The sequence below is a fragment of the Manis javanica genome, chromosome 1 (genome assembly GCF_040802235.1).
Source record: "Manis javanica isolate MJ-LG chromosome 1, MJ_LKY, whole genome shotgun sequence".
Taxonomy (NCBI): domain Eukaryota; kingdom Metazoa; phylum Chordata; class Mammalia; order Pholidota; family Manidae; genus Manis; species Manis javanica.
In genome coordinates this window covers 32,693,399-32,719,155 of record NC_133156.1, presented here as the reverse complement: position 1 = coordinate 32,719,155, position 25,757 = coordinate 32,693,399, and positions in this window count along the sequence as shown.

The following is a 25,757-nucleotide window of genomic DNA, read 5'->3' as shown; positions in this document are numbered from 1 at the left end:
CTAATTCAAATCTTTAGCAGCAACACATTCATTTCCATTTACACTAAAGTGAGAGAGGAAAAACGTGGTTTCTGGAAACACATAAAACAGCATAAGGCTAGTGTATTATGGGACTCAGCCTGCTCAATGCGTGCGTATTTAAGCAGCGAGAGCTGGTCACTCTCCGGAAGGAACTCAAAACGAATACAATGCTAGATGATAGCCCCAAGTAGTGTGTGCAGCCACAGGAAAAGCATCCAAGTAAAAAAAATCTCCCAAAACAATTTTCAAATTGCTTTAAACTTCTTTTTTGGGACAGTGTGATTTTGGTGTGAAGGTAAAGGAATCTGATAAAATGAGTCTTTTTCATTAAAATTATCTTAAAGTAGTATGCAGCCTGAAACTCCCTGGGCACGTCTGCAGCGAGAGGCAGCAGTCCCGAGTGCCCTTTATGCTGTGCCACCAGGCCCGAAATCATGGCATAGGAACACCTCACACAACGGGTGCCGTGGATACCAGAACTGCTCTTGCTGCCATCACGGATGAATGAGGCACCCGACATTCCAAGAGCCATGCTTTGTCCGAGGCATTTTCAATGCATTATTTACTTGAATCCTCATAATCATTTTGTCAAGGAAGCTGGGTTTTACTCTCCCTATATTACCATGGAGGGTATCACACGCCCAGTAAGCTTAATTCGTTTCCTGAGCTGCCCTTGCATTAAGGAACGGAACTGCGCGATGTGAACCCAGTACTCTCCCTCTCTGTAACCTGTGGTCTTAGCCACTACATGTACTTCACTGCTGTTGAAAAGACATTTTTATATTTGATACTGATCACAATATTCAGGACTGAAAGCATAGTCATGATGACGTTATGGCAGGTTTGTGGACAAAGCCAATGCATATACCCGGTGTCTACAAGTCAAAAAATTACTAATACGAAATCTGTTCAGTGATTCCCTTCTTCAATATGAATTCAGAGGAGAGAGTTTTTGCTGAGATGTCAAATGCAGGCAGTTTGAACAGCAGTTGTACTTACTGCGTTTTTACACCCTACAACTCTAAGAAGGAAACCTGCAAAACAGTTTTATGCTCACCAGCTTGGGGTGCTTTTGATTAAATTTCAAGCGTTCAATCCAGTAACCTTTTTTGTCCACGCGTAATTTGTACACAGTTTTGTTTTATTCAGCTAGGAAAATCTACATTTGTCAAAAAACGGACAGATGATTTTGGTGTCCAAAATTCACCGGACAAATATCATTGTTTATAATTTTCATTTGGCATTAATAAAAGAATAATTTCTATGTGCGTTTCGTGAATTGGGACGTCTTCTGACTCCAGGGTTTCATAGAATGACAAATGGATTGTTGGGGGAAATCTGAAGCTTGTATTAAAAGTTTAATTCACTGAACATTCAGAACAATTGTGGGTGAGACAAAGAAATATATCTTCCTCAATAAACTTTTCTTTTGAAAAAGGAAAAACAAATTATATCATTTGAATAATATGCTTTATGTCGTTCAGTAATTACACGGAAAAAGGAATTTGTTCTTTTTCTCTTAATCTCTAAGGCTTAGAGAGTACATGTTTCTTGTATATAATCTTTCCTAACATTTAAAGAAGCAGTTAAATAGAAGAATGATGAATGAAAGGAGAGCCATGGTGACAAATCGAGCTTTTGATACCGTTATAATCCTCCTTTTTACAGAAACTAATTCAAATCTTTAGCAGCAACACATTCATTTCCATATATACTAAAATGAGAGAGGGAAAACGTGGTTTCTGGAAACACATAAAACAGCATAAGGCTAGTGTATTATGGGACTCAGCCTGCTTAATGCGCATTTAAGCAGCGAGAGCTGGTCACTCTCCGGAAGGACCTCAAAACGAATACAATGCTACACGACTTTATTGATAGCCCCAAGTAGTATGTCCAGCCACAGGAAAAGCATCCCAGTAAATTAAATCTTCCAAAACAATTTTCAAATTGCTGTAAACTTCTTTTTGTGGATAGTATGCCTTTGGTGTGAAGGTTAAGGAAACTGATAAAACGTCTCTTTTTCCTTAAAATTACCTTAAAGTAGTATGCAGCCTGAAACTCTCTGGGCAATTCTGCAGCGAGAGGCAGCAGTCCTGAGTTCCCTTTATGCTCTGGCACCAGGCCCGAAATCATGGCATAGGAACACCTCACACAGCGAGTGCCATGGATACAAGAACTGCTCTTGCTGCCATCACGGATGACTGATGCACCCGATATTCCAAGCGCCCTGCTTTGTCCGAGGCATTTTCAGTGCATTATTTACTTTAATCCTCATAATCATTTTGTCAAGGAAGGTGGGTTTTATTCTCCCTATACAACCATGGAGGGAATCACACGCCCAGTAAGCTTAATTCGTTTCCTGAGCTGCCCTTGCATTAAGGAAGGGAAGTGCGCGATGTGAACCCAGTACTCTCCCTCTCTGTAAACTGTGGTCTTAGCCACTACATGTACTTCACTGCTGTTGAAAAGACATTTTTATATTTGATACTGATCACAATATTCAGGGCTGAAAGCATTGACAAGATGACGTTAGGGCGGTTTGATGGAAAAAGCCACTGGATATACCCAGTGTCTACCTGTCAAAAAATTACCCATACGAAATCTTTTCAGTGATTCCCTTCTTCAATATGAATTCAGAGGAGAGAGTTTTCGCTGAGATATCAAGTGCAGTAAGTCTGAACAGCAGTTGTACAAACTGCGTTTTTACACCCCTCAACTCTAAGAAGGAGACCTGCAAAACAGTTTTATGCTCACCAGCTCGGGGTGCTTTTGACTATATTTCAAGCGTTCAATCCATTATCCTTTTTCTGTCCACGCGTAGTTTGTAGACAGTTTTGTTTTATTCAGCTAGGAAAATCTACATTTGTGAAAAAACGGACAGATTATTTTTGTGTCCGAAATTCACCGGACAAATATCATTGCTTATAGTTTTCCTTTTGCCATTAATAAGAGAATAATTTCTATGCGTGCTTCATGTATTGGGGCGTCTTCTGACTCCAGGATTTCATAGAATAACAAATGGATTGTTGGGGGATATCTGAAGCTTCTATGAACAGTTTAATTCACTGAACATTCAGAACAATTGTGGGTGAGAAAAAGAAATATATCTTCCTCAATAAACTTTTCTGTTGAAAAAGGAAATGCAATTTATATCATTTGATTCCTATGCATTATGTCGTTCAGTAATTACAGAGAAAAATGAATTTGTTCTTTTTCTCGTAATCTCTAAGGCTTAGAGAGTACATGTTTCTTCAAAATAATCTTTCCTAAGATTTAAAAAAGCAGGTAAATACAAAAATGATGAATTAAAGGAGAGCCAGGGTGACAAATCGAGCTTATGATACCGTTATAATCCTCCTTTTTACAGTAACTAATTCAAATCTTTAGCAGCAACACATTCATTTCCGTTTACACTAAAGTGAGAGAGGAAAAACGTGGTTTCTGGAAACACATAAAACAGCATAAGGCTAGTGTATTATGGGACTCAGCCTGCTCTATGCGTGCGTATTTAAGCAGCGAGAGCTGGTCACTCTCCGGAAGGAACTCAAAACGAATACAATGCTAGATGATAGCCCCAAGTAGTATGTGCAGCCACAGGAAAAGCATCCAAGTAAAAAAAACCTTCCAAAACAATTTTCAAATTGCTTTAAACTTCTTTTTTGGGACAGTGTGATTTTGGTGTGAAGGTAAAGGAATCTGATAAAATGAGTCTTTTTCCTTAAAATTATCTTAAAGTAGTATGCAGCCTGAAACTCCCTGGGCACGTCTGCAGCGAGAGGCAGCAGTCCCGAGTGCCCTTTATGCTGTGCCACCAGGCCCGAAATCATGGCATAGGAACACCTCACACAACGGGTGCCGTGGATACCAGAACTGCTCTTGCTCCCATCACGGATGAATGAGGCACCCGACATTCCAAGAGCCATGCTTTGTCCGAGGCATTTTCAATGCATTATTTACTTGAATCCTCATAATCATTTTGTCAAGGAAGCTGGGTTTTACTCTCCCTATATTACCATGGAGGGTATCACACGCCCAGTAAGCTTAATTCTTTTCCTGAGCTGCCCTTGCATTAAGGAACGGAACTGCGCGATGTGAACCCAGTACTCTCCCTCTCTGTAACCTGTGGTCTTAGCCACTACATGTACTTCACTGCTGTTGAAAAGACATTTTTATATTTGATACTGATCACAATATTCAGGACTGAAAGCATAGTCATGATGACGTTATGGCAGGTTTGTGGACAAAGCCAATGCATATACCCGGTGTCTACAAGTCAAAAAATTACTAATACGAAATCTGTTCAGTGATTCCCTTCTTCAATATGAATTCAGAGGAGAGAGTTTTTGCTGAGATGTCAAATGCAGGCAGTTTGAACAGCAGTTGTACTTACTGCGTTTTTACACCCTACAACTCTAAGAAGGAAACCTGCAAAACAGTTTTATGCTCACCAGCTTGGGGTGCTTTTGATTAAATTTCAAGCGTTCAATCCAGTAACCTTTTTTGTCCACGCGTAATTTGTACACAGTTTTGTTTTATTCAGCTAGGAAAATCTACATTTGTCAAAAAACGGACAGATGATTTTGGTGTCCAAAATTCACCGGACAAATATCATTGTTTATAATTTTCATTTGGCATTAATAAAAGAATAATTTCTATGTGCGTTTCGTGAATTGGGACGTCTTCTGACTCCAGGGTTTCATAGAATGACAAATGGATTGTTGGGGGAAATCTGAAGCTTGTATTAAAAGTTTAATTCACTGAACATTCAGAACAATTGTGGGTGAGACAAAGAAATATATCTTCCTCAATAAACTTTTCTTTTGAAAAAGGAAAAACAAATTATATCATTTGAATAATATGCTTTATGTCGTTCAGTAATTACACGGAAAAAGGAATTTGTTCTTTTTCTCTTAATCTCTAAGGCTTAGAGAGTACATGTTTCTTGTATATAATCTTTCCTAACATTTAAAGAAGCAGTTAAATAGAAGAATGATGAATGAAAGGAGAGCCATGGTGACAAATCGAGCTTTTGATACCGTTATAATCCTCCTTTTTACAGAAACTAATTCAAATCTTTAGCAGCAACACATTCATTTCCATATATACTAAAATGAGAGAGGGAAAACGTGGTTTCTGGAAACACATAAAACAGCATAAGGCTAGTGTATTATGGGACTCAGCCTGCTTAATGCGCATTTAAGCAGCGAGAGCTGGTCACTCTCCGGAAGGACCTCAAAACGAATACAATGCTACACGACTTTATTGATAGCCCCAAGTAGTATGTCCAGCCACAGGAAAAGCATCCCAGTAAATTAAATCTTCCAAAACAATTTTCAAATTGCTGTAAACTTCTTTTTTGGATAGTATGCCTTTGGTGTGAAGGTTAAGGAAACTGATAAAACGTCTCTTTTTCCTTAAAATTACCTTAAAGTAGTATGCAGCCTGAAACTCTCTGGGCAATTCTGCAGCGAGAGGCAGCAGTCCTGAGTTCCCTTTATGCTCTGGCACCAGGCCCGAAATCATGGCATAGGAACACCTCACACAGCGAGTGCCATGGATACAAGAACTGCTCTTGCTGCCATCACGGATGACTGATGCACCCGATATTCCAAGCGCCCTGCTTTGTCCGAGGCATTTTCAGTGCATTATTTACTTTAATCCTCATAATCATTTTGTCAAGGAAGGTGGGTTTTTTTCTCCCTATACAACCATGGAGGGAATCACACGCCCAGTAAGCTTAATTCGTTTCCTGAGCTGCCCTTGCATTAAGGAAGGGAAGTGCGCGATGTGAACCCAGTACTCTCCCTCTCTGTAAACTGTGGTCTTAGCCACTACATGTACTTCACTGCTGTTGAAAAGACATTTTTATATTTGATACTGATCACAATATTCAGGGCTGAAAGCATTGACAAGATGACGTTAGGGCGGTTTGATGGAAAAAGCCACTGGATATACCCAGTGTCTACCTGTCAAAAAATTACCCATACGAAATCTTTTCAGTGATTCCCTTCTTCAATATGAATTCAGAGGAGAGAGTTTTCGCTGAGATATCAAGTGCAGTAAGTCTGAACAGCAGTTGTACAAACTGCGTTTTTACACCCCTCAACTCTAAGAAGGAGACCTGCAAAACAGTTTTATGCTCACCAGCTCGGGGTGCTTTTGACTATATTTCAAGCGTTCAATCCATTATCCTTTTTCTGTCCACGCGTAGTTTGTAGACAGTTTTGTTTTATTCAGCTAGGAAAATCTACATTTGTGAAAAAACGGACAGATTATTTTTGTGTCCGAAATTCACCGGACAAATATCATTGCTTATAGTTTTCCTTTTGCCATTAATAAGAGAATAATTTCTATGCGTGCTTCATGTATTGGGGCGTCTTCTGACTCCAGGATTTCATAGAATAACAAATGGATTGTTGGGGGATATCTGAAGCTTCTATGAACAGTTTAATTCACTGAACATTCAGAACAATTGTGGGTGAGAAAAAGAAATATATCTTCCTCAATAAACTTTTCTGTTGAAAAAGGAAATGCAATTTATATCATTTGATTCCTATGCATTATGTCGTTCAGTAATTACAGAGAAAAATGAATTTGTTCTTTTTCTCGTAATCTCTAAGGCTTAGAGAGTACATGTTTCTTCAAAATAATCTTTCCTAAGATTTAAAAAAGCAGGTAAATACAAAAATGATGAATTAAAGGAGAGCCAGGGTGACAAATCGAGCTTATGATACCGTTATAATCCTCCTTTTTACAGTAACTAATTCAAATCTTTAGCAGCAACACATTCATTTCCGTTTACACTAAAGTGAGAGAGGAAAAACGTGGTTTCTGGAAACACATAAAACAGCATAAGGCTAGTGTATTATGGGACTCAGCCTGCTCTATGCGTGCGTATTTAAGCAGCGAGAGCTGGTCACTCTCCGGAAGGAACTCAAAACGAATACAATGCTAGATGATAGCCCCAAGTAGTATGTGCAGCCACAGGAAAAGCATCCAAGTAAAAAAAACCTTCCAAAACAATTTTCAAATTGCTTTAAACTTCTTTTTTGGGACAGTGTGATTTTGGTGTGAAGGTAAAGGAATCTGATAAAATGAGTCTTTTTCCTTAAAATTATCTTAAAGTAGTATGCAGCCTGAAACTCCCTGGGCACGTCTGCAGCGAGAGGCAGCAGTCCCGAGTGCCCTTTATGCTGTGCCACCAGGCCCGAAATCATGGCATAGGAACACCTCACACAACGGGTGCCGTGGATACCAGAACTGCTCTTGCTCCCATCACGGATGAATGAGGCACCCGACATTCCAAGAGCCATGCTTTGTCCGAGGCATTTTCAATGCATTATTTACTTGAATCCTCATAATCATTTTGTCAAGGAAGCTGGGTTTTACTCTCCCTATATTACCATGGAGGGTATCACACGCCCAGTAAGCTTAATTCTTTTCCTGAGCTGCCCTTGCATTAAGGAACGGAACTGCGCGATGTGAACCCAGTACTCTCCCTCTCTGTAACCTGTGGTCTTAGCCACTACATGTACTTCACTGCTGTTGAAAAGACATTTTTATATTTGATACTGATCACAATATTCAGGACTGAAAGCATAGTCATGATGACGTTATGGCAGGTTTGTGGACAAAGCCAATGCATATACCCGGTGTCTACAAGTCAAAAAATTACTAATACGAAATCTGTTCAGTGATTCCCTTCTTCAATATGAATTCAGAGGAGAGAGTTTTTGCTGAGATGTCAAATGCAGGCAGTTTGAACAGCAGTTGTACTTACTGCGTTTTTACACCCTACAACTCTAAGAAGGAAACCTGCAAAACAGTTTTATGCTCACCAGCTTGGGGTGCTTTTGATTAAATTTCAAGCGTTCAATCCAGTAACCTTTTTTGTCCACGCGTAATTTGTACACAGTTTTGTTTTATTCAGCTAGGAAAATCTACATTTGTCAAAAAACGGACAGATGATTTTGGTGTCCAAAATTCACCGGACAAATATCATTGTTTATAATTTTCATTTGGCATTAATAAAAGAATAATTTCTATGTGCGTTTCGTGAATTGGGACGTCTTCTGACTCCAGGGTTTCATAGAATGACAAATGGATTGTTGGGGGAAATCTGAAGCTTGTATTAAAAGTTTAATTCACTGAACATTCAGAACAATTGTGGGTGAGACAAAGAAATATATCTTCCTCAATAAACTTTTCTTTTGAAAAAGGAAAAACAAATTATATCATTTGAATAATATGCTTTATGTCGTTCAGTAATTACACGGAAAAAGGAATTTGTTCATTTTCTCTTAATCTCTAAGGCTTAGAGAGTACATGTTTCTTGTATATAATCTTTCCTAACATTTAAAGAAGCAGTTAAATAGAAGAATGATGAATGAAAGGAGAGCCATGGTGACAAATCGAGCTTTTGATACCGTTATAATCCTCCTTTTTACAGAAACTAATTCAAATCTTTAGCAGCAACACATTCATTTCCATATATACTAAAATGAGAGAGGGAAAACGTGGTTTCTGGAAACACATAAAACAGCATAAGGCTAGTGTATTATGGGACTCAGCCTGCTTAATGCGCATTTAAGCAGCGAGAGCTGGTCACTCTCCGGAAGGACCTCAAAACGAATACAATGCTACACGACTTTATTGATAGCCCCAAGTAGTATGTCCAGCCACAGGAAAAGCATCCCAGTAAATTAAATCTTCCAAAACAATTTTCAAATTGCTGTAAACTTCTTTTTTGGATAGTATGCCTTTGGTGTGAAGGTTAAGGAAACTGATAAAACGTCTCTTTTTCCTTAAAATTACCTTAAAGTAGTATGCAGCCTGAAACTCTCTGGGCAATTCTGCAGCGAGAGGCAGCAGTCCTGAGTTCCCTTTATGCTCTGGCACCAGGCCCGAAATCATGGCATAGGAACACCTCACACAGCGAGTGCCATGGATACAAGAACTGCTCTTGCTGCCATCACGGATGACTGATGCACCCGATATTCCAAGCGCCCTGCTTTGTCCGAGGCATTTTCAGTGCATTATTTACTTTAATCCTCATAATCATTTTGTCAAGGAAGGTGGGTTTTATTCTCCCTATACAACCATGGAGGGAATCACACGCCCAGTAAGCTTAATTCGTTTCCTGAGCTGCCCTTGCATTAAGGAAGGGAAGTGCGCGATGTGAACCCAGTACTCTCCCTCTCTGTAAACTGTGGTCTTAGCCACTACATGTACTTCACTGCTGTTGAAAAGACATTTTTATATTTGATACTGATCACAATATTCAGGGCTGAAAGCATTGACAAGATGACGTTAGGGCGGTTTGATGGAAAAAGCCACTGGATATACCCAGTGTCTACCTGTCAAAAAATTACCCATACGAAATCTTTTCAGTGATTCCCTTCTTCAATATGAATTCAGAGGAGAGAGTTTTCGCTGAGATATCAAGTGCAGTAAGTCTGAACAGCAGTTGTACAAACTGCGTTTTTACACCCCTCAACTCTAAGAAGGAGACCTGCAAAACAGTTTTATGCTCACCAGCTCGGGGTGCTTTTGACTATATTTCAAGCGTTCAATCCATTATCCTTTTTCTGTCCACGCGTAGTTTGTAGACAGTTTTGTTTTATTCAGCTAGGAAAATCTACATTTGTGAAAAAACGGACAGATTATTTTTGTGTCCGAAATTCACCGGACAAATATCATTGCTTATAGTTTTCCTTTTGCATTAATAAGAGAATAATTCCTATGCGTGCTTCATGTATTGGGACGTCTTCTGACTCCAGGATTTCATAGAATAACAAATGGATTGTTGGGGGATATCTGAAGCTTCTATGAACAGTTTAATTCACTGAACATTCAGAACAATTGTGGGTGAGAAAAAGAAATATATCTTCCTCAATAAACTTTTCTTTTGAAAAAGGAAATGCAATTTATATCATTTGATTCCTATGCATTATGTCGTTCAGTAATTACAGAGAAAAATGAATTTGTTCTTTTTCTCGTAATCTCTAAGTCTTAGAGAGTACATGTTTCTTCAAAATAATCTTTCCTAAGATTTAAAAAAGCAGGTAAATACAAAAATGATGAATTAAAGGAGAGCCAGGGTGACAAATCGAGCTTATGATACCGTTATAATCCTCCTTTTTACAGTAACTAATTCAAATCTTTAGCAGCAACACATTCATTTCCATTTACACTAAAGTGAGAGAGGAAAAACGTGGTTTCTGGAAACACATAAAACAGCATAAGGCTAGTGTATTATGGGACTCAGCCTGCTCTATGCGTGCGTATTTAAGCAGCGAGAGCTGGTCACTCTCCGGAAGGAACTCAAAACGAATACAATGCTAGATGATAGCCCCAAGTAGTGTGTGCAGCCACAGGAAAAGCATCCAAGTAAAAAAAATCTCCCAAAACAATTTTCAAATTGCTTTAAACTTCTTTTTTGGGACAGTGTGATTTTGGTGTGAAGGTAAAGGAATCTGATAAAATGAGTCTTTTTCCTTAAAATTATCTTAAAGTAGTATGCAGCCTGAAACTCCCTGGGCACGTCTGCAGCGAGAGGCAGCAGTCCCGAGTGCCCTTTATGCTGTGCCACCAGGCCCGAAATCATGGCATAGGAACACCTCACACAACGGGTGCCGTGGATACCAGAACTGCTCTTGCTGCCATCACGGATGAATGAGGCACCCGACATTCCAAGAGCCATGCTTTGTCCGAGGCATTTTCAATGCATTATTTACTTGAATCCTCATAATCATTTTGTCAAGGAAGCTGGGTTTTACTCTCCCTATATTACCATGGAGGGTATCACACGCCCAGTAAGCTTAATTCGTTTCCTGAGCTGCCCTTGCATTAAGGAACGGAACTGCGCGATGTGAACCCAGTACTCTCCCTCTCTGTAACCTGTGGTCTTAGCCACTACATGTACTTCACTGCTGTTGAAAAGACATTTTTATATTTGATACTGATCACAATATTCAGGACTGAAAGCATAGTCATGATGACGTTATGGCAGGTTTGTGGACAAAGCCAATGCATATACCCGGTGTCTACAAGTCAAAAAATTACTAATACGAAATCTGTTCAGTGATTCCCTTCTTCAATATGAATTCAGAGGAGAGAGTTTTTGCTGAGATGTCAAATGCAGGCAGTTTGAACAGCAGTTGTACTTACTGCGTTTTTACACCCTACAACTCTAAGAAGGAAACCTGCAAAACAGTTTTATGCTCACCAGCTTGGGGTGCTTTTGATTAAATTTCAAGCGTTCAATCCATTAACCTTTTTTGTCCACGCGTAATTTGTACACAGTTTTGTTTTATTCAGCTAGGAAAATCTACATTTGTCAAAAAACGGACAGACGATTTTGGTGTCCAAAATTCACCGGACAAATATCATTGTTTATAATTTTCATTTGGCATTAATAAAAGAATAATTTCTATGTGCGTTTCGTGAATTGGGACGTCTTCTGACTCCAGGGTTTCATAGAATGACAAATGGATTGTTGGGGGAAATCTGAAGCTTGTATTAAAAGTTTAATTCACTGAACATTCAGAACAATTGTGGGTGAGACAAAGAAATATATCTTCCTCAATAAACTTTTCTTTTGAAAAAGGAAAAACAAATTATATCATTTGAATAATATGCTTTATGTCGTTCAGTAATTACACGGAAAAAGGAATTTGTTCTTTTTCTCTTAATCTCTAAGGCTTAGAGAGTACATGTTTCTTGTATATAATCTTTCCTAACATTTAAAGAAGCAGTTAAATAGAAGAATGATGAATGAAAGGAGAGCCATGGTGACAAATCGAGCTTTTGATACCGTTATAATCCTCCTTTTTACAGTAACTCATTCAAATCTTTAGCAGCAACACATTCATTTCCATATATACTAAAATGAGAGAGGGAAAACGTGGTTTCTGGAAACACATAAAACAGCATAAGGCTAGTGTATTATGGGACTCAGCCTGCTTAATGCGCATTTAAGCAGCGAGAGCTGGTCACTCTCCGGAAGGACCTCAAAACAAATACAATGCTACACGACTTTATTGATAGCCCCAAGTAGTATGTCCAGCCACAGGAAAAGCATCCCAGTAAATTAAATCTTCCAAAACAATTTTCAAATTGCTGTAAACTTCTTTTTGTGGATAGTATGCCTTTGGTGTGAAGGTTAAGGAAACTGATAAAACGTCTCTTTTTCCTTAAAATTACCTTAAAGTAGTATGCAGCCTGAAACTCTCTGGGCAATTCTGCAGCGAGAGGCAGCAGTCCTGAGTTCCCTTTATGCTCTGGCACCAGGCCCGAAATCATGGCATAGGAACACCTCACACAGCGAGTGCCATGGATACAAGAACTGCTCTTGCTGCCATCACGGATGACTGATGCACCCGATATTGCAAGCGCCCTGCTTTGTCCGAGGCATTTTCAGTGCATTATTTACTTTAATCCTCATAATCATTTTGTCAAGGAAGGTGGGTTTTATTCTCCCTATACTACCATGGAGGGAATCACACGCCCAGTAAGCTTAATTCGTTTCCTGAGCTGCCCTTGCATTAAGGACGGGAAGTGCGCGATGTGAACCCAGTACTCTCCCTCTCTGTAAACTGTGGTCTTAGCCACTACATGTACTTCACTGCTGTTGAAAAGACATTTTTATATTTGATACTGATCACAATATTCAGGGCTGAAAGCATTGACAAGATGACGTTAGGGCAGTTTGATGGAAAAAGCCACTGCATATACCCAGTGTCTACCTGTCAAAAATTACCCATACGAAATCTTTTCAGTGATTCCCTTCTTCAATATGAATTCAGAGGAGAGAGTTTTCGCTGAGATATCAAGTGCAGTAAGTCTGAACAGCAGTTGTACAAACTGCGTTTTTACACCCCTCAACTCTAAGAAGGAGACCTGCAAAACAGTTTTATGCTCACCAGCTCGGGGTGCTTTTGACTATATTTCAAGCGTTCAATCCATTATCCTTTTTCTGTCCACGCGTAATTTGTAGACAGCTTTAGTTTTATTCAGCTAGGAAAATCTACATTTGTGAAAAAACGGACAGATTATTTTTGTGTCCGAAATTCACCGGACAAATATCATTGCTTATAGTTTTCCTTTTGCATTAATAAGAGAATAATTCCTATGCGTGCTTCATGTATTGGGACGTCTTCTGACTCCAGGATTTCATAGAATAACAAATGGATTGTTGGGGGATATCTGAAGCTTCTATGAACAGTTTAATTCACTGAACATTCAGAACAATTGTGGATGAGAAAAAGAAATATATCTTCCTCAATAAACTTTTCTTTTGAAAAAGGAAATGCAATTTATATCATTTGATTCCTATGCATTATGTCGTTCAGTAATTACAGAGAAAAATGAATTTGTTCTTTTTCTCGTAATCTCTAAGTCTTAGAGAGTACATGTTTCTTCAAAATAATCTTTCCTAAGATTTAAAAAAGTAGGTAAATACAAAAATGATGAATTAAAGGAGAGCCAGGGTGACAAATCGAGCTTATGATACCGTTATAATCCTCCTTTTTACAGTAACTAATTCAAATCTTTAGCAGCAACACATTCATTTCCATTTACACTAAAGTGAGAGAGGAAAAACGTGGTTTCTGGAAACACATAAAACAGCATAAGGCTAGTGTATTATGGGACTCAGCCTGCTCAATGCGTGCGTATTTAAGCAGCGAGAGCTGGTCACTCTCCGGAAGGAACTCAAAACGAATACAATGCTAGATGATAGCCCCAAGTAGTGTGTGCAGCCACAGGAAAAGCATCCAAGTAAAAAAAATCTCCCAAAACAATTTTCAAATTGCTTTAAACTTCTTTTTTGGGACAGTGTGATTTTGGTGTGAAGGTAAAGGACTCTGATAAAATGACTCTTTTTCCTTAAAATTATCTTAAAGTAGTATGCAGCCTGAAACTCCCTGGGCACGTCTGCAGCGAGAGGCAGCAGTCCCGAGTGCCCTTTATGCTGTGCCACCAGGCCCGAAATCATGGCATAGGAACACCTCACATAACGGGTGCCGTGGATACCAGAACTGCTCTTGCTGCCATCACGGATGAATGAGGCACCCGACATTCCAAGAGCCATGCTTTGTCCGAGGCATTTTCAATGCATTATTTACTTGAATCCTCATAATCATTTTGTCAAGGAAGCTGGGTTTTACTCTCCCTATATTACCATGGAGGGTATCACACGCCCAGTAAGCTTAATTCGTTTCCTGAGCTGCCCTTGCATTAAGGAACGGAACTGCGCGATGTGAACCCAGTACTCTCCCTCTCTGTAACCTGTGGTCTTAGCCACTACATGTACTTCACTGCTGTTGAAAAGACATTTTTATATTTGATACTGATCACAATATTCAGGACTGAAAGCATAGTCATGATGACGTTATGGCAGGTTTGTGGACAAAGCCAATGCATATACCCGGTGTCTACAAGTCAAAAAATTACTAATACGAAATCTGTTCAGTGATTCCCTTCTTCAATATGAATTCAGAGGAGAGAGTTTTTGCTGAGATGTCAAATGCAGGCAGTTTGAACAGCAGTTGTACTTACTGCGTTTTTACACCCTACAACTCTAAGAAGGAAACCTGCAAAACAGTTTTATGCTCACCAGCTTGGGGTGCTTTTGATTAAATTTCAAGCGTTCAATCCAGTAACCTTTTTTGTCCACGCGTAATTTGTACACAGTTTTGTTTTATTCAGCTAGGAAAATCTACATTTGTCAAAAAACGGAAAGATGATTTTGGTGTCCAAAATTCACCGGACAAATATCATTGTTTATAATTTTCGATTGGCATTAATAAAAGAATAATTTCTATGTGCGTTTCGTGAATTGGGACGTCTTCTGACTCCAGGGTTTCATAGAATGACAAATGGATTGTTGGGGGAAATCTGAAGCTTGTATTAAAAGTTTAATTCACTGAACATTCAGAACAATTGTGGGTGAGACAAAGAAATATATCTTCCTCAATAAACTTTTCTTTTGAAAAAGGAAAAACAAATTATATCATTTGAATAATATGCTTTATGTCGTTCAGTAATTACACGGAAAAAGGAATTTGTTCATTTTCTCTTAATCTCTAAGGCTTAGAGAGTACATGTTTCTTGTATATAATCTTTCCTAACATTTAAAGAAGCAGTTAAATAGAAGAATGATGAATGAAAGGAGAGCCATGGTGACAAATCGAGCTTTTGATACCGTTATAATCCTCCTTTTTACAGAAACTAATTCAAATCTTTAGCAGCAACACATTCATTTCCATATATACTAAAATGAGAGAGGGAAAACGTGGTTTCTGGAAACACATAAAACAGCATAAGGCTAGTGTATTATGGGACTCAGCCTGCTTAATGCGCATTTAAGCAGCGAGAGCTGGTCACTCTCCGGAAGGTCCTCAAAACAAATACAATGCTACACGACTTTATTGATAGCCCCAAGTAGTATGTCCAGCCACAGGAAAAGCATCCCAGTAAATTAAATCTTCCAAAACAATTTTCAAATTGCTGTAAACTTCTTTTTGTGGATAGTATGCCTTTGGTGTGAAGGTTAAGGAAACTGATAAAACGTCTCTTTTTCCTTAAAATTACCTTAAAGTAGTATGCAGCCTGAAACTCTCTGGGCAATTCTGCAGCGAGAGGCAGCAGTCCTGAGTTCCCTTTATGCTCTGGCACCAGGCCCGAAATCATGGCATAGGAACACCTCACACAGCGAGTGCCATGGATACAAGAACTGCTCTTGCTGCCATCACGGATGACTGATGCACCCGATATTCCAAGCGCCCTGCTTTGTCCGAGGCATTTTCAGTGCATTATTTACTTTAATCCTCATAATCATTTTGTCAAGGAAGGTGGGTTTTATTCTCCCTATACTACCATGGAGGGAATCACACGCCCAGTAAGCTTAATTCGTTTCCTGAGCTGCCCTTGCATTAAGGACGGGAAGTGCGCGATGTGAACCCAGTACTCTCCCTCTCTGTAAACTGTGGTCTTAGCCACTACATGTACTTCACTGCTGATGAAAAGACATTTTTATATTTGATACTGATCACAATATTCAGGGCTGAAAGCATTGACAAGATGACGTTAGGGCAGTTTGATGGAAAAAGCCACTGCATGTACCCAGTGTCTACCTGTCAAAAATTACCCATACGAAATCTTTTCAGTGATTCCCTTCTTCAATATGAATTCAGAGGAGAGAGTTTTCGCTGAGATATCAAGTGCAGTAAGTCTGAACAGCAGTTGTACAAACTGCGTTTTTACACCCCTCAACTCTAAGAAGGAGACCTGCAAAACAGTTTTATGCTCACCAGCTCGGGGTGCTTTTGACTATATTTCAAGCGTTCAATCCATTATCCTTTTTCTGTCCACGCGTAATTTGTAGACAGCTTTTGTTTTATTCAGCTAGGAAAATCTACATTTGTGAAAAAACGGACAGATTATTTTTGTGTCCGAAATTCACCGGACAAATATCATTGCTTATAGTTTTCCTTTTGCATTAATAAGAGAATAATTCCTATGCGTGCTTCATGTATTGGGACGTCTTCTGACTCCAGGATTTCATAGAATAACAAATGGATTGTTGGGGGATATCTGAAGCTTCTATGAACAGTTTAATTCACTGAACATTCAGAACAATTGTGGATGAGAAAAAGAAATATATCTTCCTCAATAAACTTTTCTTTTGAAAAAGGAAATGCAATTTATATCATTTGATTCCTATGCATTATGTCGTTCAGTAATTACAGAGAAAAATGAATTTGTTCTTTTTCTCGTAATCTCTAAGTCTTAGAGAGTACATGTTTCTTCAAAATAATCTTTCCTAAGATTTAAAAAAGCAGGTAAATACAAAAATGATGAATTAAAGGAGAGCCAGGGTGACAAATCGAGCTTATGATACCGTTATAATCCTCCTTTTTACAGTAACTAATTCAAATCTTTAGCAGCAACACATTCATTTCCATTTACACTAAAGTGAGAGAGGAAAAACGTGGTTTCTGGAAACACATAAAACAGCATAAGGCTAGTGTATTATGGGACTCAGCCTGCTCAATGCGTGCGTATTTAAGCAGCGAGAGCTGGTCACTCTCCGGAAGGAACTCAAAACGAATACAATGCTAGATGATAGCCCCAAGTAGTGTGTGCAGCCACAGGAAAAGCATCCAAGTAAAAAAAATCTCCCAAAACAATTTTCAAATTGCTTTAAACTTCTTTTTTGGGACAGTGTGATTTTGGTGTGAAGGTAAAGGAATCTGATAAAATGAGTCTTTTTCATTAAAATTATCTTAAAGTAGTATGCAGCCTGAAACTCCCTGGGCACGTCTGCAGCGAGAGGCAGCAGTCCCGAGTGCCCTTTATGCTGTGCCACCAGGCCCGAAATCATGGCATAGGAACACCTCACACAACGGGTGCCGTGGATACCAGAACTGCTCTTGCTGCCATCACGGATGAATGAGGCACCCGACATTCCAAGAGCCATGCTTTGTCCGAGGCATTTTCAATGCATTATTTACTTGAATCCTCATAATCATTTTGTCAAGGAAGCTGGGTTTTACTCTCCCTATATTACCATGGAGGGTATCACACGCCCAGTAAGCTTAATTCGTTTCCTGAGCTGCCCTTGCATTAAGGAACGGAACTGCGCGATGTGAACCCAGTACTCTCCCTCTCTGTAACCTGTGGTCTTAGCCACTACATGTACTTCACTGCTGTTGAAAAGACATTTTTATATTTGATACTGATCACAATATTCAGGACTGAAAGCATAGTCATGATGACGTTATGGCAGGTTTGTGGACAAAGCCAATGCATATACCCGGTGTCTACAAGTCAAAAAATTACTAATACGAAATCTGTTCAGTGATTCCCTTCTTCAATATGAATTCAGAGGAGAGAGTTTTTGCTGAGATGTCAAATGCAGGCAGTTTGAACAGCAGTTGTACTTACTGCGTTTTTACACCCTACAACTCTAAGAAGGAAACCTGCAAAACAGTTTTATGCTCACCAGCTTGGGGTGCTTTTGATTAAATTTCAAGCGTTCAATCCAGTAACCTTTTTTGTCCACGCGTAATTTGTACACAGTTTTGTTTTATTCAGCTAGGAAAATCTACATTTGTCAAAAAACGGACAGATGATTTTGGTGTCCAAAATTCACCGGACAAATATCATTGTTTATAATTTTCATTTGGCATTAATAAAAGAATAATTTCTATGTGCGTTTCGTGAATTGGGACGTCTTCTGACTCCAGGGTTTCATAGAATGACAAATGGATTGTTGGGGGAAATCTGAAGCTTGTATTAAAAGTTTAATTCACTGAACATTCAGAACAATTGTGGGTGAGACAAAGAAATATATCTTCCTCAATAAACTTTTCTTTTGAAAAAGGAAAAACAAATTATATCATTTGAATAATATGCTTTATGTCGTTCAGTAATTACACGGAAAAAGGAATTTGTTCTTTTTCTCTTAATCTCCAAGGCTTAGAGAGTACATGTTTCTTGTATATAATCTTTCCTAACATTTAAAGAAGCAGTTAAATAGAAGAATGATGAATGAAAGGAGAGCCATGGTGACAAATCGAGCTTTTGATACCGTTATAATCCTCCTTTTTACAGAAACTAATTCAAATCTTTAGCAGCAACACATTCATTTCCATATATACTAAAATGAGAGAGGGAAAACGTGGTTTCTGGAAACACATAAAACAGCATAAGGCTAGTGTATTATGGGACTCAGCCTGCTTAATGCGCATTTAAGCAGCGAGAGCTGGTCACTCTCCGGAAGGACCTCAAAACGAATACAATGCTACACGACTTTATTGATAGCCCCAAGTAGTATGTCCAGCCACAGGAAAAGCATCCCAGTAAATTAAATCTTCCAAAACAATTTTCAAATTGCTGTAAACTTCTTTTTGTGGATAGTATGCCTTTGGTGTGAAGGTTAAGGAAACTGATAAAACGTCTCTTTTTCCTTAAAATTACCTTAAAGTAGTATGCAGCCTGAAACTCTCTGGGCAATTCTGCAGCGAGAGGCAGCAGTCCTGAGTTCCCTTTATGCTCTGGCACCAGGCCCGAAATCATGGCATAGGAACACCTCACACAGCGAGTGCCATGGATACAAGAACTGCTCTTGCTGCCATCACGGATGACTGATGCACCCGATATTCCAAGCGCCCTGCTTTGTCCGAGGCATTTTCAGTGCATTATTTACTTTAATCCTCATAATCATTTTGTCAAGGAAGGTGGGTTTTATTCTCCCTATACAACCATGGAGGGAATCACACGCCCAGTAAGCTTAATTCGTTTCCTGAGCTGCCCTTGCATTAAGGAAGGGAAGTGCGCGATGTGAACCCAGCACTCTCCCTCTCTGTAAACTGTGGTCTTAGCCACTACATGTACTTCACTGCTGTTGAAAAGACATTTTTATATTTGATACTGATCACAATATTCAGGGCTGAAAGCATTGACAAGATGACGTTAGGGCGGTTTGATGGAAAAAGCCACTGGATATACCCAGTGTCTACCTGTCAAAAAATTACCCATACGAAATCTTTTCAGTGATTCCCTTCTTCAATATGAATTCAGAGGAGAGAGTTTTCGCTGAGATATCAAGTGCAGTAAGTCTGAACAGCAGTTGTACAAACTGCGTTTTTACACCCCTCAACTCTAAGAAGGAGACCTGCAAAACAGTTTTATGCTCACCAGCTCGGGGTGCTTTTGACTATATTTCAAGCGTTCAATCCATTATCCTTTTTCTGTCCACGCGTAGTTTGTAGACAGTTTTGTTTTATTCAGCTAGGAAAATCTACATTTGTGAAAAAACGGACAGATTATTTTTGTGTCCGAAATTCACCGGACAAATATCATTGCTTATAGTTTTCCTTTTGCCATTAATAAGAGAATAATTTCTATGCGTGCTTCATGTATTGGGGCGTCTTCTGACTCCAGGATTTCATAGAATAACAAATGGATTGTTGGGGGATATCTGAAGCTTCTATGAACAGTTTAATTCACTGAACATTCAGAACAATTGTGGGTGAGAAAAAGAAATATATCTTCCTCAATAAACTTTTCTGTTGAAAAAGGAAATGCAATTTATATCATTTGATTCCTATGCATTATGTCGTTCAGTAATTACAGAGAAAAATGAATTTGTTCTTTTTCTCGTAATCTCTAAGGCTTAGAGAGTACATGTTTCTTCAAAATAATCTTTCCTAAGATTTAAAAAAGCAGGTAAATACAAAAATGATGAATTAAAGGAGAGCCAGGGTGACAAATCGAGCTTATGATACCGTTATAATCCTCCTTTTTACAGTAACTAATTCAAATCTTTAGCAGCAACACATTCATTTCCGTTTACACTAAAGTGAGAGAGGAAAAACGTGGTTTCTGGAAACACATAAAACAGCATAAGGCTAGTGTATTATGGGACTCAGCCTGCTCTATGCGTGCGTATTTAAGCAGCGAGAGCTGGTCACTCTCCGGAAGGAACTCAAAACGAATACAATGCTAGATGATAGCCCCAAGTAGTATGTGCAGCCACAGGAAAAGCATCCAAGTAAAAAAAACCTTCCAAAACAATTTTCAAATTGCTTTAAACTTCTTTTTTGGGACAGTGTGATTTTGGTGTGAAGGTAAAGGAATCTGATAAAATGAGTCTTTTTCCTTAAAATTATCTTAAAGTAGTATGCAGCCTGAAACTCCCTGGGCACGTCTGCAGCGAGAGGCAGCAGTCCCGAGTGCCCTTTATGCTGTGCCACCAGGCCCGAAATCATGGCATAGGAACACCTCACACAACGGGTGCCGTGGATACCAGAACTGCTCTTGCTCCCATCACGGATGAATGAGGCACCCGACATTCCAAGAGCCATGCTTTGTCCGAGGCATTTTCAATGCATTATTTACTTGAATCCTCATAATCACTTTGTCAGGGAAGCTGGGTTTTACTCTCCCTATATTACCATGGAGGGTATCACACGCCCAGTAAGCTTAATTCTTTTCCTGAGCTGCCCTTGCATTAAGGAACGGAACTGCGCGATGTGAACCCAGTACTCTCCCTCTCTGTAACCTGTGGTCTTAGCCACTACATGTACTTCACTGCTGTTGAAAAGACATTTTTATATTTGATACTGATCACAATATTCAGGACTGAAAGCATAGTCATGATGACGTTATGGCAGGTTTGTGGACAAAGCCAATGCATATACCCGGTGTCTACAAGTCAAAAAATTACTAATACGAAATCTGTTCAGTGATTCCCTTCTTCAATATGAATTCAGAGGAGAGAGTTTTTGCTGAGATGTCAAATGCAGGCAGTTTGAACAGCAGTTGTACTTACTGCGTTTTTACACCCTACAACTCTAAGAAGGAAACCTGCAAAACAGTTTTATGCTCACCAGCTTGGGGTGCTTTTGATTAAATTTCAAGCGTTCAATCCAGTAACCTTTTTTGTCCACGCGTAATTTGTACACAGTTTTGTTTTATTCAGCTAGGAAAATCTACATTTGTCAAAAAACGGACAGATGATTTTGGTGTCCAAAATTCACCGGACAAATATCATTGTTTATAATTTTCATTTGGCATTAATAAAAGAATAATTTCTATGTGCGTTTCGTGAATTGGGACGTCTTCTGACTCCAGGGTTTCATAGAATGACAAATGGATTGTTGGGGGAAATCTGAAGCTTGTATTAAAAGTTTAATTCACTGAACATTCAGAACAATTGTGGGTGAGACAAAGAAATATATCTTCCTCAATAAACTTTTCTTTTGAAAAAGGAAAAACAAATTATATCATTTGAATAATATGCTTTATGTCGTTCAGTAATTACACGGAAAAAGGAATTTGTTCTTTTTCTCTTAATCTCTAAGGCTTAGAGAGTACATGTTTCTTGTATATAATCTTTCCTAACATTTAAAGAAGCAGTTAAATAGAAGAATGATGAATGAAAGGAGAGCCATGGTGACAAATCGAGCTTTTGATACCGTTATAATCCTCCTTTTTACAGAAACTAATTCAAATCTTTAGCAGCAACACATTCATTTCCATATATACTAAAATGAGAGAGGGAAAACGTGGTTTCTGGAAACACATAAAACAGCATAAGGCTAGTGTATTATGGGACTCAGCCTGCTTAATGCGCATTTAAGCAGCGAGAGCTGGTCACTCTCCGGAAGGACCTCAAAACGAATACAATGCTACACGACTTTATTGATAGCCCCAAGTAGTATGTCCAGCCACAGGAAAAGCATCCCAGTAAATTAAATCTTCCAAAACAATTTTCAAATTGCTGTAAACTTCTTTTTTGGATAGTATGCCTTTGGTGTGAAGGTTAAGGAAACTGATAAAACGTCTCTTTTTCCTTAAAATTACCTTAAAGTAGTATGCAGCCTGAAACTCTCTGGGCAATTCTGCAGCGAGAGGCAGCAGTCCTGAGTTCCCTTTATGCTCTGGCACCAGGCCCGAAATCATGGCATAGGAACACCTCACACAGCGAGTGCCATGGATACAAGAACTGCTCTTGCTGCCATCACGGATGACTGATGCACCCGATATTCCAAGCGCCCTGCTTTGTCCGAGGCATTTTCAGTGCATTATTTACTTTAATCCTCATAATCATTTTGTCAAGGAAGGTGGGTTTTTTTCTCCCTATACAACCATGGAGGGAATCACACGCCCAGTAAGCTTAATTCGTTTCCTGAGCTGCCCTTGCATTAAGGAAGGGAAGTGCGCGATGTGAACCCAGTACTCTCCCTCTCTGTAAACTGTGGTCTTAGCCACTACATGTACTTCACTGCTGTTGAAAAGACATTTTTATATTTGATACTGATCACAATATTCAGGGCTGAAAGCATTGACAAGATGACGTTAGGGCGGTTTGATGGAAAAAGCCACTGGATATACCCAGTGTCTACCTGTCAAAAAATTACCCATACGAAATCTTTTCAGTGATTCCCTTCTTCAATATGAATTCAGAGGAGAGAGTTTTCGCTGAGATATCAAGTGCAGTAAGTCTGAACAGCAGTTGTACAAACTGCGTTTTTACACCCCTCAACTCTAAGAAGGAGACCTGCAAAACAGTTTTATGCTCACCAGCTCGGGGTGCTTTTGACTATATTTCAAGCGTTCAATCCATTATCCTTTTTCTGTCCACGCGTAGTTTGTAGACAGTTTTGTTTTATTCAGCTAGGAAAATCTACATTTGTGAAAAAACGGACAGATTATTTTTGTGTCCGAAATTCACCGGACAAATATCATTGCTTATAGTTTTCCTTTTGCCATTAATAAGAGAATAATTTCTATGCGTGCTTCATGTATTGGGGCGTCTTCTGACTCCAGGATTTCATAGAATAACAAATGGATTGTTGGGGGATATCTGAAGCTTCTATGAACAGTTTAATTCACTGAACATTCAGAACAATTGTGGGTGAGAAAAAGAAATATATCTTCCTCAATAAACTTTTCTGTTGAAAAAGGAAATGCAATTTATATCATTTGATTCCTATGCATTATGTCGTTCAGTAATTACAGAGAAAAATGAATTTGTTCTTTTTCTCGTAATCTCTAAGGCTTAGAGAGTACATGTTTCTTCAAAATAATCTTTCCTAAGATTTAAAAAAGCAGGTAAATACAAAAATGATGAATTAAAGGAGAGCCAGGGTGACAAATCGAGCTTATGATACCGTTATAATCCTCCTTTTTACAGTAACTAATTCAAATCTTTAGCAGCAACACATTCATTTCCGTTTACACTAAAGTGAGAGAGGAAAAACGTGGTTTCTGGAAACACATAAAACAGCATAAGGCTAGTGTATTATGGGACTCAGCCTGCTCTATGCGTGCGTATTTAAGCAGCGAGAGCTGGTCACTCTCCGGAAGGAACTCAAAACGAATACAATGCTAGATGATAGCCCCAAGTAGTATGTGCAGCCACAGGAAAAGCATCCAAGTAAAAAAAACCTTCCAAAACAATTTTCAAATTGCTTTAAACTTCTTTTTTGGGACAGTGTGATTTTGGTGTGAAGGTAAAGGAATCTGATAAAATGAGTCTTTTTCCTTAAAATTATCTTAAAGTAGTATGCAGCCTGAAACTCCCTGGGCACGTCTGCAGCGAGAGGCAGCAGTCCCGAGTGCCCTTTATGCTGTGCCACCAGGCCCGAAATCATGGCATAGGAACACCTCACACAACGGGTGCCGTGGATACCAGAACTGCTCTTGCTCCCATCACGGATGAATGAGGCACCCGACATTCCAAGAGCCATGCTTTGTCCGAGGCATTTTCAATGCATTATTTACTTGAATCCTCATAATCATTTTGTCAAGGAAGCTGGGTTTTACTCTCCCTATATTACCATGGAGGGTATCACACGCCCAGTAAGCTTAATTCTTTTCCTGAGCTGCCCTTGCATTAAGGAACGGAACTGCGCGATGTGAACCCAGTACTCTCCCTCTCTGTAACCTGTGGTCTTAGCCACTACATGTACTTCACTGCTGTTGAAAAGACATTTTTATATTTGATACTGATCACAATATTCAGGACTGAAAGCATAGTCATGATGACGTTATGGCAGGTTTGTGGACAAAGCCAATGCATATACCCGGTGTCTACAAGTCAAAAAATTACTAATACGAAATCTGTTCAGTGATTCCCTTCTTCAATATGAATTCAGAGGAGAGAGTTTTTGCTGAGATGTCAAATGCAGGCAGTTTGAACAGCAGTTGTACTTACTGCGTTTTTACACCCTACAACTCTAAGAAGGAAACCTGCAAAACAGTTTTATGCTCACCAGCTTGGGGTGCTTTTGATTAAATTTCAAGCGTTCAATCCAGTAACCTTTTTTGTCCACGCGTAATTTGTACACAGTTTTGTTTTATTCAGCTAGGAAAATCTACATTTGTCAAAAAACGGACAGATGATTTTGGTGTCCAAAATTCACCGGACAAATATCATTGTTTATAATTTTCATTTGGCATTAATAAAAGAATAATTTCTATGTGCGTTTCGTGAATTGGGACGTCTTCTGACTCCAGGGTTTCATAGAATGACAAATGGATTGTTGGGGGAAATCTGAAGCTTGTATTAAAAGTTTAATTCACTGAACATTCAGAACAATTGTGGGTGAGACAAAGAAATATATCTTCCTCAATAAACTTTTCTTTTGAAAAAGGAAAAACAAATTATATCATTTGAATAATATGCTTTATGTCGTTCAGTAATTACACGGAAAAAGGAATTTGTTCATTTTCTCTTAATCTCTAAGGCTTAGAGAGTACATGTTTCTTGTATATAATCTTTCCTAACATTTAAAGAAGCAGTTAAATAGAAGAATGATGAATGAAAGGAGAGCCATGGTGACAAATCGAGCTTTTGATACCGTTATAATCCTCCTTTTTACAGAAACTAATTCAAATCTTTAGCAGCAACACATTCATTTCCATATATACTAAAATGAGAGAGGGAAAACGTGGTTTCTGGAAACACATAAAACAGCATAAGGCTAGTGTATTATGGGACTCAGCCTGCTTAATGCGCATTTAAGCAGCGAGAGCTGGTCACTCTCCGGAAGGACCTCAAAACGAATACAATGCTACACGACTTTATTGATAGCCCCAAGTAGTATGTCCAGCCACAGGAAAAGCATCCCAGTAAATTAAATCTTCCAAAACAATTTTCAAATTGCTGTAAACTTCTTTTTTGGATAGTATGCCTTTGGTGTGAAGGTTAAGGAAACTGA